This window comes from Equus quagga, chromosome 1, assembly GCF_021613505.1.
Source record: "Equus quagga isolate Etosha38 chromosome 1, UCLA_HA_Equagga_1.0, whole genome shotgun sequence".
NCBI classification, from domain to species: Eukaryota; Metazoa; Chordata; class Mammalia; order Perissodactyla; family Equidae; genus Equus; species Equus quagga.
This window is the reverse complement of record NC_060267.1, coordinates 178,468,983-178,486,568: the sequence shown is the minus strand read 5'-3', so window position 1 is coordinate 178,486,568 and position 17,586 is coordinate 178,468,983.

Sequence of the window (17,586 nt, the reverse complement as noted above, 5' to 3'; positions counted from 1 at the left end):
AATAAACTATTGCCATTTTGCTAATTCTTCGCTGTCTGTTTTGTAACTCTTTTCTTCCCTTCTTCTTGTCATATCCTTTGTTCTTTAATGATTTTCTGTTGTGGTATACTTAGATTCCTTTCCCTTTTTATCTACTATAGGTTTTTGCTTTGTGGTTACCGTGAGGCTTACATAAAACATTAAATTTATAACAGTCTATTTAAAGTTTAAAAAGACTTATGTTTGAATGCATTCTATAGGTCCATGTTTTTACTCTCCTTCCCCCAACACATTTTATGGTTTTGATGTCACAATTTACATCTTTTTACCTTGTGTATCCATTAACAAGTTATTGTAGTTACAGGGTTTTCTCTTTTTATTATTTTTGTCTTTTAATCTTCATACTAGATTTATAAATGATCAACCCATCACCATTTCAACTTTAGACTATTCTGAATTTAACTATTTATTTACCATTGTCAGTTATATTAATACTGTCATATGTTTTCCTGTCACTAATTAGCATTCTTTCATTTCACCTTAAAGATGTTCCTTTAACATTTCTTGTAAGTCTGGTCTAGTGATGCATTTCTTTAGCTTTTGCTTTCCTTGAAAACTCTTTATCGCTCTTTTAGTTATGAAGAACAACTGTGCCAGGTAGAATATTCTTGCTTGGCAGATTTTTTCTTTCAGTATTTTGACTATATCATACCACTCCCTTCTGGCCTGCATTTCTGCTGAAAAATCTGCTCATAGTCTTACGCAGTTTCTCTTGTAGGTAACAAACAGTCTTTCTCTTGCTGCTTTTAAGATTTCCTCCTTGTCTTTGACTTTGGACAACTTAATCATAATGTGTCTCGATGTGGATCTCTTTGGATTCATCTTATTTGGAACTATCTGGGTCCTCAGTTTGGATGTCTGTGTTTCCCAAGGCAAGGGAAGTTTTCAGTCATTTTTTTCTTCAAATAATTGTTCTGCCTCTTTCAGTCTCTCTTCTCCTTCTTGGATTCCTATAATGTAAATATTGGTCTGCTTGATGTGGTCCCATAAATGCCTTAAGCTATCTTCACTCCTTCATTCTTTTTCTTTTTGATCCTCTGATTGGATGAATTTCATTGCCCCTGTTTTTGAATTTACTGATCCATTTTTCCACTTCATCTATTCTGCTGTTGAACCCCTCTTTGAATTTTTCAGTTCAGTTCGTGTATTCTTCAGCTCTGTATTTTTCTTTGGTACTTTTTTATATTCTCTATCCCTTGTTGAAGTTCTCACTTTATTCATGCATTGTTCTCCTGATCTCAGTGAGCATGTTTTTTGGAAAGCTTTTTAAAAATTTTAAAAATTTTGTTTAAAGGTATGCTTTTTGGTGAGGAAGATTGACCCTCAGCTAACATTTGTTGCCAATCTTCCTCTTTTTTTTTTCTCCCCAAAGCCCCAGTACATAGTTGTATATCCTGGTTGTACGTCCTACTAGTTCTTCTATGTGAGACACCCCCTCAGTTTGGCTTGATGAGCAGTGTGTAGGTCCATGTCCAGGATCCGAACTGGTGAAGCCCAAGCCACAAAAGAGGAGCACGCAAACTTTACTATGCCACCAGGGAGGCCCCAGAGAGCATCTTTATAGCCATTATTATGAACTCTTTACAGAGTTGACTTATCACTTATGTCCAGTTCACTAAAGTCTATCTCATCCTTTTGTTTGGAACTGATTTGTTTCTTCATTTACATTCATTCTCTGTGTTGGCTTCTGTTCATTAGATGAAACAGCCACCTCTCCCAGTCTTGAATGAGTGGTCTCATGTAGGAGATGAACCTTGTCGTTCAAACTTCCATGGCTCTTGGTTGACCCTCAAATCTTTGTCATTGTCTAAGCTGCCTTCTTTCTTCTTGGTGACTAACAGTTGTTGAGGGTAAGCCAAAACCTGTCAGAGTTCTAAAGGGGTTTAACTCAATCAGCACACAGATTTTGGCTGACTAGAAGTTAGACTATCAGGTAGTAGCTTTTAAAGTTATGAAAGCAGATATTTTTTAGGGAAAGACTGGGAGCTGGGCATTTCTGTCTGGTCCTTCTGTGCTGAGCCCTAGGTGATAGGCAGTTGAGAACTGTTTCTTTGTTTACTGCAGTCCTGTGGGATCCATGAATTCAAGCCCTGCTGGCTGTTAGAGCCAGGTGATAAGTGATGTTCCCCTTGGGCAGTAGCTGCAGTAGCCAGGGTGCTAGTCATGTGTAGAAGCTCATTCCAGGGAAACAGAAGTGATTTGAAGCTGGCCAGAGGGAGAACGTAGAGATGGAGCCCTCTGGCCTCCCAGGTCCAAGGAGGATCACAATCTATACCTAGATTGTGCTAAATTAGAAGCCTGACCCACAGGCAGCAGCTTTTAAAGTATGCAAATCAGCCTCTGTGGGAGAAGAACTGGGAGATGGTCCTTTCTGTCTGTTTTCTCTGTGCTGGGCCTTAGAGTAATAGCTGTTTAAGTAGTATTTCTTTCTTTGCTACAGTCCTGTGGGACCTGAACTCAGGTCCCACTAGCCACCAGAGCTGGGTGATCCAGGGGACATCCCTGATGGCAGCCATGAAAGCTAGGGCATGAGACACATGCACAAGCTCTTTCCAGGGAGACACTGGTGACCTGGAGAAGGGCTGACAGAGAATGTGGAGATGGTACCTGCTGGCATCCCCAGTCTCCTGTGAGGATCACAGTCAGCCTCTAGGTGTGTGTTAAATTAGAAACCTGATCCTCAGGCTATAGTTTTTAAGATATGCAAATAAGCATCCTTTAGTTAAGACATAGAGATGGGTGTTTCTGTCTGCCACCTGTATGCTAAGCCCTGTGGGGATAACCACGGAAAGTCTTTGGGAGCCCCCTATGAACTGTTTCTTTGTTTACTGTAGTCCTGTGCATCTCAGGGATGCAAGCCCTGATCACTTTTCAAATTAGGAATTTTAGGGGTCCATCCCTCAGGTGGAAGTCTTAGAAATTTTCGTGGTGCCTGATGTTGGGTCCAAACACTTCTCTTTACAAGGAGATTCTGGGAGCTGTAAGGTCCCTCCCAAGTATACAGCAATGTGTTGGGGTAGAGTTTATGGCAATTGTGTATCACAGCCATTCCTACCTGTTTCAATGTAGCTTTCTTCTCATTCACCCAATGAGAAGAAGTTGCTCAGCTTGATTCTGGATTTCTTTTAGAGGGAATTGTTCCATGTGTAACTGTAGATTTGGTATGTCCACCTAAGGTGAGATCTGGAGCCTCCTGTGATACCATCTTGGACCTGAACCTCCTCAAATTAATTTTGTTTTAATGCTTGATGAGCTCGCCATTCCTTGTGGTATGACTTTGGTGCAGTATTAGTGTTTATCTAGTCAGAAGTTGGGCTTAGTTTGCAATTTTTGTCATAGTTACCCTTGGTGCCCCTCAGGCTTCAAATTCTCCTGGAGATAACTGGTGTTCAGGATTTGGGCTAGTTTGTCAGCGAGTTTTACTGAGTGTCTGCTCCTCAGAGAGACTCTGTCTCTTGCAGCGTTCCAAGCTGTAATTCACTGTGCTTATTAACCTGGGTGTGGGGAATGGAGGACATAGTGTTCTGTGATGTAATTGAGGTGTCAGTCTTCAGCAAGCACTATAAATCTCCTGAGGCCACACCTCAATTCAATGTAGCCCTGAAGTCAGAGACTGTGGTGATGTGGCCAATTTACCTCTTTAATCAAGTCATCATGCAGCAAGCATTCACAGAGAGCCCAGGCCTGGCTAGAAATTTGGGTGTGTTTATGTGAGGGGAGTTGATGGGTGATGAGGTACAGGGGGTGGGAGGGTTGATAGAATCTTTTGGTCAAAAGAGACTCAACACGTAGAGAAATTTAATGATCCCAGTTAGAAACACGCCAGAGTGGAAAAGTTCAGAAAAGCAAATTGAGACCACTCCTTCAGAGGGCACGTGCTCTATACGGCTTGGCTGGGGCAAAAGTGCATAGAGTATTGAGTCTGCTATTATCCTAGGACAGGGAAGTGCTTTCTTTACTCCTACCCCATCACCTTCCCACACTTCCCAGTCCATATCCCAAGATTCTTTAGCCAGAGAGGGAATACAAAGGGTGAGAAATTTCTCTTCTTGCTCTGGGAGTGCCTGAGTCCCAGGAGAGGTTTAGGGGCACACCTAGGGCCTAGGAACCAGGTCATGTTCAGTGGGTTGTGACAGAGAATGTTGTGGATGTCCCTGACGAAGGGTAAGTGTGGGGAGAAGGAGTTTCAGAGCCAGAGGATGGAGCTGTGTTTTCAATCTTGAGAAGGAAAATCTGGGTGTATGGTCAGTGGGGAACGGAGGAGAATGGATGGAGGGAGAGGAAGAAGGCAAGTACCTGGCCAGAGGCATTGTCGGGGTGCAGGGTCATAAGTGGAGAAGTTGCTGGGAGAGAAGAGAAGCTCCAGGCAGTGGCAGTTAAAATGGCCAGAAAATCACTGGGCTCCTAGCATCCAGTAAGCTATTCTTTGCAGTCTAGGTATTGAGTTTGAAAGGGAGTTTGGGAAGAAAAAGAGCTACTCTAATTTTAGGGTAATTTGAATTAATTCAATACTAATTCCTGCCATTGTTTAAGGAAAAACTGAGTTTAAAAAAGCTTCCAGGACACAGTTACTCCTCCTAGCCCTAGAACACGCCCTGGGTGGGTGCTCAGAGTTTCCCTCAGAAACCTGTCCAGCTCCTGCCCCTGTCCCTGCCCCCACCTGCCATGCCCTGGCTGTCTGACTTTTCTAGGGACTCGTTCCTGTACCCAGCCCTGTCTCTTCTAAGCTGTGTACCTCCCTGTTCCGTAACTTCCTCAATTGTCAAGTGGCTGTGAAAACAATATTTACCTCATAAGATTGGTGTGAGCATTACAGGTTCTAATGTAGTCAAGTCACTTGAGCACATTCCTACAGGAGAGCCAGAGCAGAAAATGAAAATGTCTTAATGTTGGTAATGATCAATGGTTTCAAAACTGAGAGAAGTAGCTCAAGGCAAAGTAGAAAATATTGGTTAAATTGAGTTTCTGTATTGTGGCTTTAAATGTCGTATAAAATTTATTCTGAACACTCAGATGAAAAATGATTCTCCACTTGGAAGAAAGAAGATGCCTTCATATAAGATGCGAAACTGGGGGACCATTCTCATCTCAGAAGAGGGTGGAATACTGTCTGGCACAGAGGCCTTGACTTCCTTTCTTAGCCTCATGGCATCAAAATGTGGCAGGCTATTGAAAGAGGGGGGCAAAAATCTGGAGCATGAGACCAGGTGAAATACTGTTAACCGAACAATGCAGGATTTGAATTGGCAGCTCTGGATCTGTAAGCAGGATGGCCATAAGATGACGCCCAACAGAGCCAAACGGCCACAGACTTCTCAACTTGCTTCCCCTACACCATGCATTAGAGTTGGATTTCAGTCTACCTGTAATATTACATAATAGAAAATAGCTTATTTGTACCAAAGGACAGCTAATAAATTTACCTAAGCTGGAAACCGACCAGACTTGGAAAACTGATGCTTGAAGTGGGCTTGCCTAAAAGGCAATTTATTTCTGCCTGTGGGTTCTGGTTTCCCATCATTAACATATTGAAGTTATTCTGCCTGACAATTACAGGAAACAAACATGGTTTATTTTTTCCTCCATTAGAAGTTGCTTTTGAGAATGAGTTGCTAGGAAACATTTCAACTTGTTTTCAAATCTATTTTGTTTTTTGTGAAGAAGACAGATTCACTCAAATAATTCAAATAAATGTATTTGTGGGATTTGTTTCATTAAAATTGAGAGAACAAATATAAAATATAAAATTGATGACATTTAAATTGATTATCAGTCATATAATAAATATGTATAAAGTCCCAACTCTGGGGAAATGGCCGTGCTAGGTATATTGGTCAGAATATTGAATCAAAAATTATTCTACTCAAGGTGCTCAGCATACATACGGAAAGTGCAAGGATAGTGTTCAGGGTACTATGGAAAGCAAGTAGTAGGGACACTTACAATATTGTGATTTATAATAATATGTCTTTACTCATTCAGATGACCAAAGTGTCATTCTCCAGAATATATATATTTAGTTTTAACCCAGGGTTCCTGGCTCATAGCTCCCCAAACCCTTGGAATTTCCTGAGCAATAAGGCCAATAGAACATCTTTTGTTATAATATTTGCTCCTTTGTCCTCAGTTCCTGAAATCACTTCAGAGAAACAAAGGTGACTTTATTCATAACAAGCCTCCTTCTAGCACCATAGAGTTTATGTTAACAAGGTGACTTTTGGAAAAGACATAATGATGGGGGCCAGTTGCCAGGGGAACCAACTATGAGTAGAGAGGTATAACTTTTAATTCTATCCCCTGATATCCTGAGAAGGGAGAAGGGCTGAAGGTTGAATCAATTGCCAAGGGCCAATGATTTAATCAATCATGCCTATATAATGAAGCCCCCATAAAAACCCAAAAGGATAGGGTTTGGAGAGCTTCCAGGTTGGTGAACAGGGGGAGGTTTGGGGAGAGTGCTGAGCTCAGAGAGCACAGAAACTCCATGCCCTTTCCCCATACCTTGCCCTATGCATCTCTTCCATCTGGCTGTTCCTGTGTTGTATTCTTTTATAGTACATCAGTAGTCTAGTGAGTAAATGGGTTTCTTGAGTTCTATGAGTTGCTCTAGCAAATTAACTGAACCCAAAGAGGGGGCCATGGGAACCTCTGACTTATGGCCAGTCAGGCAGAAGTACAGGTAACAATCTGGACTTGCAACTGGCATTTGAAGTCCAAAGAGAGGGTCACTGGAAACTCCAATCAACAGCCAGTTGGCCAGAACAGGTGATAACCTGGGCTTGTGAGTGGCATCTGAAGTGGGGGAGGGGGAGGGTATACACAGTATCAAAATTGAGTTGAATGTAGGACACCCAGCTGGTCTCCAAAGAATCGTTTTTGATGCAGGGGCAGTGTTGCTTTCATGCTCACATCCATCCGCAGAACATGCAAGCCCCTTTCTTTGGTTCAAGGGGGTTTACAAATGCCCAAGACTGTTTTGTTGTCCATGGCTAAGGTTAGCAAACAGGCTCATGCAAGAGCGAAGCTCGCTAGAGTATTCTTGCTCCCTGCTTCAGGGTCCTCATGCAGTGAGGTTGCTCCATCTCTCTTCTGTTTTGAATACATTTCACTCCTGTTTTGAAATACCAAAGCCTTTACCTTTCCCCTCACCCAAAGCCTGATACCAAATGTGATGTCCTAATTCACATTCCATTTTGTCTTTCTCTCTTTCACATATTTGTACTCAGTCTGAAGGGGTACTTCTCAAAAAAATTCCCCTTCACATGGTGCAAGAAAGAAAACCAGCACAACAGAAGATCACATACAATGCTCTTAAACCATTTTATGAACCACAAAGTAATTTTTAAAATTCTCCCTATGATTATTATTCAGAGCGGTAGGGCCCTTAGCTATCAGTAAGCCCCTAGGAAGTGGCCCCAGCTTGGTCAATTATTTGAATTTAGTGCTTGGCACTCCACTTGTGCCTCTGCTGCCATTCCAGGACTACAGGAGAAATCATCAGCATTACATCCTAGGAAACAGGTGAGTATTCATAAAACTAATTAGCTTCAAAGTTCTGAACGCAATGTTTATTATTGTGGCCGCTTGGGTGTCTTACCTTAGACTCTTCCCCATAAAAACTTTGGGAGTCTGTGGATTGTGGTCCGGACAGAGGACTAAGCCCCCTCAAACCCACCTCCCAGGTGGCCATTCCACACGTAGTTTCCAGAGTGTAATGCATTCCAACTGTTGGTCACCACAACTGACTTCTTCCCTTTGTTTATGTCTATGGTCCTGTTTGTGGCCTACCTAATAGAGATTTTATAACTCAAATTGGGAAACTGTAGTTTTTAGGCAAAAAGATCTACAACTTTGCTGATGCTTCATTGCTGCTGTTCTGATATAAGTGAGAATCTTGCTGCCTTTTTGGAGAGGATGCCTAAGTTCCTGGGTTTAGGACAAATCTCTGAGATCCCCACTCAGGTGTTCAGTATCCAAAGTAAGAAGCAGACATTTATCTTCCTATCTAGAGAGCAGTAAATCAAACATCATAGCTTATGACTAACAAATCTCCAACCCCATCTTATTTCCAACTTATACTTAACCAGAGTTTTAAAATATATCTGACCCTACATGTGCCTCTTCTTTCCTGCCCTGATACATTTTCTCATTTCCCGTACCCCCCATCCCCATTCCATGATCAAATTCAGAGACTCCTGCTATTCCTCTTCTTGAGAATACCTGAGTTCTCTTTCTAGTCACTATATTTATAAATCTGAAAGATAACAAAACATATTTGAAGCTCACATTTTTAATCTGTAAAAATTGTATGAGGGGAGAATGACACCATGGAAGTGGTGAAATCAGAGTTTTCTATCATATTCCCTCTAAAGAACACTGATATTGACAGTCACTTACGAATGAGAGTGCCTTTGTGGAAGTCCAGGAGTCCAGCAGAGATATTCCAGCACACCACTGGAGCAAAAAGATATGACAAATTGGACATATTGAAGAGGATAAGTGGAATGGTTTCACTTTATACACATTATCCTTCCCTGAAGGCAGCAAAGCTCTGTACCAAGGGAGACCTTCTTGGCCCATGATTTCTCCTGCAGGGGAACGTTGAGCATGTGAATGAATGCCCACGTCTCCAAATGTACAGGATGCTTCCAAAGAGACCTACTTTTTTCTCACCCTATACAGAATACAAAGGTGTGTAAAACAATTAAGGGGCAGCTGAGAGAACTGCAGCTAGGGCTCTGGGAGGGCATCAAAGGGACGGATTCCACTATTCGCGTCACAGGCTGCATCTGGTAGCCTGCCCACAAGATCTCCCCAGCAGGCTCAGAGCCACCTCCAACACTCTGTGTACCTCACCCTCAAACACACCCACCCTGTGGCCAGCTCACTGCACATAGTCCCAAAGGTGGCGAGAGCAAACATTTGGATCTAGCCAGTGAGTACACACAGAAAGCAGGCCTGACTATGCAGGACTCCAAAAAATCATATAAACTTGAGCATTCAATACCACCCTAGGGAAAGCAAACAGGAGGCTTTCAGCACCTGCATACAATCTTAAGAATTACCCCCAAGGGGGAATAAGAAGTACAAAGCAGGCATATCCATAGAAAGCATGTGAGAAACCCTCGGAATCCCTAAGAGAGGTAACAGAAGGTATTTCTCCCCAAAAATCAGTCAAAAAAGACTATAGGTGTTGACTGCTTCTTCAAATGAAACCACAGCCATGTAAAACTGCCAGGAAGAGGAAAATCAAGGAAGCATGACAGCACCAAAGGAACATAATAATTTTGCACTAACAGAACCCCCAAAAAATGGAAATTTGCCCAATAAAGATTCAAAATAGTTGTTTTAAGGGAGCTCAGTGAACCACAAGAAAACAAAAACAATTCAATGAAATTAGCAAAACAATACATGAACAAAATGACAAGTTTAACAGAGATAGAAATCATAAAAAAGAACCAAACAGAAATCATGAGGTAAAGAATATGAGTGAAATAAAAAATGCAACATAGAACATCAATAACAAACGATCAAGCAGAAGAAAGAATCTGTGAAGTCAAAGACAGTCATTTGAAATTTTTCAGTCAGAAATGAATAAAGTAAAAAGAATGAAGAAAGCCCATGTGAACTATAGGAAACCATTAAAAGAAGCAATCTAAGACTTATTGGAGTCCCAGAAGTAGAACAGAGTGCAAAGGGGGCTTAAAGTTTACTTAAAGTAATAATGGCTGAGAACTTCCCAAATCTACAGAGAGATTTCGACCTCAAGCTTCATGAAGCTCATAGAGCCCCCAAAAATTTCAACTCAAAAAGATTTTCTCCAAGACACACTATAATAAAATTGTCTAAAATCAAAAACAAAGAGAGGATTTTAAAAGCAGCAGGGAAAAAAGATTCCTCATATACAAGGGAAGCTCCCATAAGGACATCAGTGGCTTTCTCAGCAGAAACCTTTCAAGCCAGGAGAATGTGGGATGCAATATTCAAGGTGCAGAACGAAAAAGGATACCTCACTTGGAAAAGTTGCCCTTCAGAAATGAAGGGGAGAGGACATCAGCGACATGGCGGCGTCAGCTCACCCGGGACTCTCTTCCCTCCAAACTACAACTAAAACCACCAACTGAATTCCAACCAAAAAGAAAAAATCCTAATAACGGAAATCATCAGAGACCCACAGCAGCCAAATGACGGAGGGCGGAGAGGCTGGAGCTGCCGTCAGAGGAGCTGGAACAGGGTTAAGAGACGTCTTCGCTCCCTCCCCTAGAGACTGGGATCGCTGCTGGGGGTGATGGAAGGAGTAGGGGAGGGGCCGCATGTCCGTGGGATTGTCCAGGACTCCCACAGACCTGTGCAGTGAAAATGCTCTAACGGGGGAAAGCTTTCACGTGGAGGAACCCCATTAAGCCAGGGCCCCAGGAAACCAGAGAGCCAGCACTGAACAGAATCCAGGTCTGCACGCGACAGAAAGTGCCCCTCCTCCCCCAACCCGCGCTGCGTGCCACCATCATGGCTGAAGGCGGAGGGCTCAGAACGCATGGCTCTCTACCCCCATCTAGTGGCAACAGGCTGTAACTGCAACCGAATAATAGCATTATGCACAAAAACCCCTCCTCTACCATACAGCAATTTCTAAAAGCTCCAGACCAAAAGAAAAATAATTAAAACACAGATTTCCTGAGGACTTGGAAATAGGTAAACTCAGTGACAATGAATTCAGAGTAGCTATCATCAAGAAACTCAATGAGGTAAAGGGAAATATAGAGAAACATGTCAACAAGTTCTGGAGTTACTTCACAAAAGAGATTGAAACTACAAAGAAGAATCAATCAGAAATACTAGAGATGAAAAATACAATGGATCAGATAAAACAGAATATGCATTCCCTGAATGCACGTGTAGACACCATAGAGGAGCAAATTAGCATAATCGAAGATAGACAGACTGAATGGCTCCACACAGAGGAAGAAAGAGAACTAAGAATTTAAAACACTGAAGAAAATATCTGAGAAATAGCGGACTCAATGAGAAAATCCAACTTAAGAATTATCAGAATCCCTGAGGATGTGGAAAAGGAAAATGGAGCAGAAAGTGTGCTTAAAGAAATTATAGAAGAGGACTTCCCAAAAGTAGGGATTGAGAGAGAAATGTGTGTGGAGGAAGCTTTCAGATCTCCTAGATTTGTCAATGTAAAAAGACCTACTGCAAGGCATATAGTAGTAAAAATGGCAGAAATGAATGACAAAAAAAAAGAATTCTCAGGGCAGCAAGGCAGAAGAAAATAACCTACAAAGGAACCCTTGTCAGACTTTCAGCAGATTTCTCTACAGAAACCTTATAAGCTAGGAATGACATGTTCAAAACTTTAAAGGATAAAAATCTTCAGCCAAGAATACTCTATCCAGCAAAAATATCCTTCAGATATGGGGGAGAAATTAAATCTTTTCCAGACAAACAAAAGCTAAGGGACTTTGTAGCCACAAGACCACAACTACAAGAAATCCTCAAGAAGGCTCTCATACCTGTAAAAAGAAAAAAAGGGAGAAAAGGGTCACAAAACACGGAGTAGGGAGACAAGTAGATAGAATCAGAATAGGATAGCAAATATTCAACTATAGCGTTAGGATAAAGGGAAGGAAATCACCAAAGCAAAGATAATCTTATCACTCTAACCACAAACTCACAACACAAGTTGGAATAAGGGATGAAAATAATATTTTAGGAGGGGAGGAGGAAAGGGATTGAATAAGTCTAGGCTAAGAAAGTAAGAGACTACCAGAAAATGGACTATGCTATACACGAGATTCTGAATACAAACTTCAGGGTAGCCACTAAACTAAAAAACAGAACAGAGACACAAAATATAAATAAGGAAAAATCTAAGAAACCCAGCATAAGAAAATGCAGAAGTCAATGGGTAGGCTAAAATACACAGAACGAGAAGCAAAGGAAACGCAGGAAAACCAGAAAATAAGCGACAGAATGACAGCATCAAGCCCTCATGCATCAATCATCACCCTCAATGTAAACAGATTGAACTCTCCAATAAAAAGACACAGAATGGCAAAATGGATTAAAGAACAAGATCCAGCAATTTGTTGCCTCCAGGAAACACACCTCAGCTCTAAGGACAAACACAGGTTCAGAGTGAAGGGGTGGAAGACAATACTCCAAGCTAATAACAAACAAAAGAAAGCAGGTGTCACAATACTTATATCAGACAAAACAGATTTCAAGGTAAAGAGAGACATAGAGGGCCAATATATAATGATCAAAGGGACACTTCATCAAGAAGAAATAACGCTTATAAATGTCTATGCACCCAACACAGGAGCACCAAAGTTCATAAAGCAACTATTAACAAACCTAAAAGAAGATATCAAAAATAACACAATAATACTAGGGAACCTCAACACCCCACTCACATCAATGGGCAGATCATCCAGACAGAAAATCAACAAGGAAACAGTGGAGCTGAATGAAAAGCTAAAACAGTTGGACTTAATAGACATATATAGAACACTTCATCCAAAAACAGCAGAATATACATTCTTCTCAAGCACACATGGAACATTCTCAAGATAGACCATATGTTGGGAAACAAGGCAAGCCTCTACAAATTTAAAAAAAATTGAATAATAACAAGCATCTTCCCCAATCATGCTATAAAGCTAGAAATTAATTGCAAGAAAAAAACTGAGAAAGGCACAAGGATGTGGAGGCTAAACAATATGCTATTGAACAAGCAATGGATCATTGAAGAAATTAAAGAAGAAATTTAAAAACACCTGGAGACAAATGAAAATGATAATATGCCATACCAACTCATATGGGATACAGCAAAAGCTGTTTTAAGAGGAAAATTCATCGCAATACAGGCACATCTTAACAAACAAGAAAAATTCCAAATAAGCAATCTTAAACTACACTTAACTGAATTAGAGAAAGAACAAACAAAGCCCAAAGTCAGCAGAAGGAGAGAAATAATAAAAATCAGAGCAGAAATAAATGCTATTGAAACAAAAAAGGCAGTAGAAAGGATTAATGAAACAAAGAGCTGGTTCTTTGAGAAGATAAATAAAACTGACAAACCCCTAGCCAGACTTACAAAGAAAAGAAGAGAGAAAGCTCAAATAAACAAAACCAGAAATGAAAGAGGAGAAATAGGAACAGACTCCACAGAAATACAACAGATTATGAGAGAATACTATGAAAAACTATATGCCAACAAAATGGATAACCTATAGGAAATGGATAAATTCTTGGACTCCTACAATCTCCCAAAGCTTAGTCAAGAAGAAGCAGACAATTTGAGCAGACAAATCACAAGGAAAGAGATTGAAACAGCAATCAAAAGCATCCCAAAGAATAAAACTGCAGGACCAGATGGCTTTCCTGGGAAATTCTACCAAACTTTCAGAGGATTTAATACCTATCCTTTTCAAGCTATTCCAAAAAATTAGGGTGGATGGAACACTCCCTAACACATTCTACGAGGCCAACATCACATTGATACCAAAGCCTGACAAAGACAGCATGAAAAATGAGAACTACAGGCCAATATCACTGATGAACATAGATGCAAAAATTCTCAACAAAATTTTGGCAACCTGAATTCAACAATTCATCAAAGGATCATACATCACGATCAAGTGGAATTCATACCAGGGACACAGGGATGGTTCAACATCTGCAACTCGATCAATGTGATACACCACATCAAGAAACTGAGTAATAAAAACCACATGATCATCTCGATAGATGCAGAGAAAGCATTTGACAAAATCCAACAGCCATTTATGATAAAAACTCTGAATAAAACGGCCATAGAAGGGAACTACCTCAACATAATAAAGGCCATATATGACAAACCCACAGCCAACATCATACTCAATGGGCAAAAACTGAGTGCCATCCCCCTGAAAACAGGAACAAGACAAGGATGCCCTCTGTCACTACTCTTATTTAACATAGTACTGGAGGTCCTGGCCAGAGCAATTAGGCAAGAAAAATGAATAAAAGAAATCCAAATAGGGAGGGAAGAAGTGAAACTCTCACTGTTTGCAGATAACATGATCTTTTATATAGAAAACCCCAAAGAATCCATTGGAAAACTTTTAGAAGTAATCAACAACAACAGCAAAGTTGCAGGGTATAAAATCAATTTACATAAATCAATAGCATTTCTATACTCTAATAATGAACTAACAGAAAAAGAACTCAAGAACACAATACCATTCACAATCTCAACAAAAAGAATAAAATACCTCAGGGTGAATTTAACTAAGGAAGTGAAAGACCTATACAAGGCTTTTCTGAAAGAAATAAATGATGACATAAAGAGATGGAAAGACATTCCGTGTACATGGAATAAACATAATTAAAATGTCCATTCTACCTAAAGCAATCTACAGATTCAATGCCATCCCAATCAGAATCCCAATGACATTCTTTACAGAAATAGAACAAAGAAATCTAAAATTCATATGGGGCAACCAAAGACCCTGAATTGCTAAAGCAATCCTGAGAAAAAAGAACAAAACGGGAGGCATCACAATCCCTGACTTCAAAACATACTACAAAGCTACAGCAATCAAAACAGCATGGTACTGGTACAAAAACAGGTGCACAACTCAATGGAACAGAATTGAAAGCCTGGAAATAAAACCACACATCTACGGACAGCTCATCTTCAACAATGGAGCTGAGGGCATACAATGGAGAAAAGAAAGTCTTTTCAACAAATGGTGCTGGGAAAACTGGAAAGCCACATGTAAAAGAATGAAAATTGACAATTATTTTTCACCATTCACAAAAATAAACTCAAAATGGATGAAAGACCTAAAGGTGACACCTGAAACCATAAGGCTTCCAGAAGAAAATGTAGGCAGTACATTCTTTGACATCAGTATTAAAAGGATCTTTTCAGACACCATGTCTTCTCAGATAAGGGAAACAATAGAAAGAATAAACAAATGGGACTTCATCAGACTAAAGAGCTTCTTCAAGGCAAAGGAAAACAGGATTGAGACAAAAAAAAACAACCCACTAACTGGGAAAAAATATTTTCAAGTCATACATCCGACAAAGGCTTAATATCCATAATATATAAAGAACTCACACAACTCAACAACAAAAAATCAAACAGCCCAATCAAAAAATGGGCAAGAGACATGAACAGACATTTCTGCAAAGAAGATATACAGATGGCTAATAAGCACACGAAAAGATGTTCATCATCACTGATCATCAGGGAAATGCAAATCAAAACTACACTAAGATATCACCTTACACCCATTAGAATAACAAAAATAACTAAAACAAATAGAAACAAATGTTGGAGAGGTTGTGGAGAAAAAGGAACCCTCACACACTGCTGGTGGGAATGCAAACTGGTGCAGCCACCATGGAAAACAATATGGAAATTCCTCAAAAAATTAAAAATAGAACTACCATAAAATCCAGCTATCCCACTACTGGGTATCTATCCAGAGAGCTTGAAGTCAGCAATTCCAAAAGTCCCATGCACCCCAATGTTCATTGCAGCACTCTTTATAATAGCCAAGACATGGAAGGAACCTAAGTGCCCATCAACAGATTATTGGATAAAGAAGATGTGGTATATATACACAATGGAATACTACTCAGCCGTAAAAAAGAACAAAATCATCCCATTTGCAACAAGATGGATGGATCTTGAGGGAATTATGTTAAGTGAAATAAGCCAGGTAGAGAAGGACAATCTCTGTATGACTTCACTCATATGAAAAATTTAAAAATGCAGGCAAAGAGAACAGATTAGTGGCTACCGGGGGAAAGGTGGGGTGGGGGGTGGGCACAAAGGGTGAAGGGGTGCACCTACAACGCGACTGACAAACAATAATGTCCAACTGAAATTTCACAAGATTGTAACCTATCATTAACTCAATAAAAATTAAATTAAAAAAAGAAAAAGAAATGGAGGGGAGATATAGACTTTCCTAGATAAACAAAGGCTGAGGGAGTTCATCACAAGTAGACCTGCCTTACAAGAAATTCTGAAAGGAGTTCTTCAACCTGAAATGAAAGGACACTAATTAGTAACGTGAGAACTTATGAAAATGTAAAACACACTGGTAAGGATAAGTATATAGTCAAATTCATAATACCATAACACTGTAACATGGTAGTGTGTTAATCACTCAACTCTAGTATGTAAGGCAAAAGGCAAAAGTATTAAAAATAACTGTACCTACAATCATTTGTTAATGGATGTGCAACATAAAAAGAGAGAAAACAAAATGTGAAGGGAGGAGTAAAAAGGTAGAGCTTTTGTATGCAAATGAAGTTAAGTTGTTGTCAGTTTTAAATGGACTGTTATAAGATGTTCCATGTAAGCCTCACGGTAACCACAAAGCAAAAACCTATACTGAAAAGATGCATAACAAGGGAATCAAAGCATAGTGCTATGGAAAATCATTAATTAAAAAGGAAGACAGCAAAAGGGGAAGAAAGCAATAAAAGAAGTATGAAACAGCCAGAAAACAATAAGTTGGCATTAGAAATTTCTAACCTATCAATAATTAGCATAAATTTAAATGGTTAAAATAGACAATCAAAAGGCACAGAGTAGCTGACAGGATAAATAGCAAGATTTATGATATGCTGCCTAAAAGAGACTCATTTCAGCTTTAAGGACACAGCTACCGTCAAAGTGAAGGAATGGAAAAAGATACTCCATGCAAATGAAAAACAAAAGAGAGAAAAGGTAGCAATACTTACATCAGGCAAAATAGACTTTAACTCAAAAATCACAACAAAAGATGAAGATAGTAATTATATAATGACAAAGGGGTCAATTTATCAAGAATTTAGTAAATATGTATGTACCAAACATTGGAGCATCTAAATATATCAAGCAAATACTAACAAATCTGAAGGGAGAAACTGACAACAATACAGTAGTAGGAGACTTCGATAGTCCACTTTCACCACTTTCTAGATCACCCAGACAAAAAATCAATAAAGAAATGTTGGACTTAAAGTGCACTTTAGTCAAATAGACCTAACAAATATGTACAGAACATTCCAGCCACCAGCAGCAGAATACTTATTCTTCTGAAGCACACATGGAACATTCTCCAAGATGGATCATAAGTCAGGTATCAAACAACTCAGCAAATTTAAGAAGATGGAAATCATACGAAATATCTTTTCTGACAACACTGGTATGACATTAGAAGTTAATAACAGGAGGAAAACTGGAAAACTTACAAATATGTGGAAATTAAACAGTACACTCCTGGATAACCATAGGATCAAAAAAGAAATGAAAAAAAGAGAATAAAAAATGTCTTAAAACAAATGAAATTGTAAATACAACATAGCAAGACTCAGGGGATGCAGAAAAAACATTTCTAAGAGGAGGTTTATAGCAATAAACACCTACATTAAGAAAAAAGGAAGATCTCAAATAAACATCCTAACTTTATACATCAAGGAACTAGAAAAAGAAGAAAAAACTAAGCCCAAAGTTAGAAGAAGGAAGGAAATAAAAAAAGACCAGAAAGA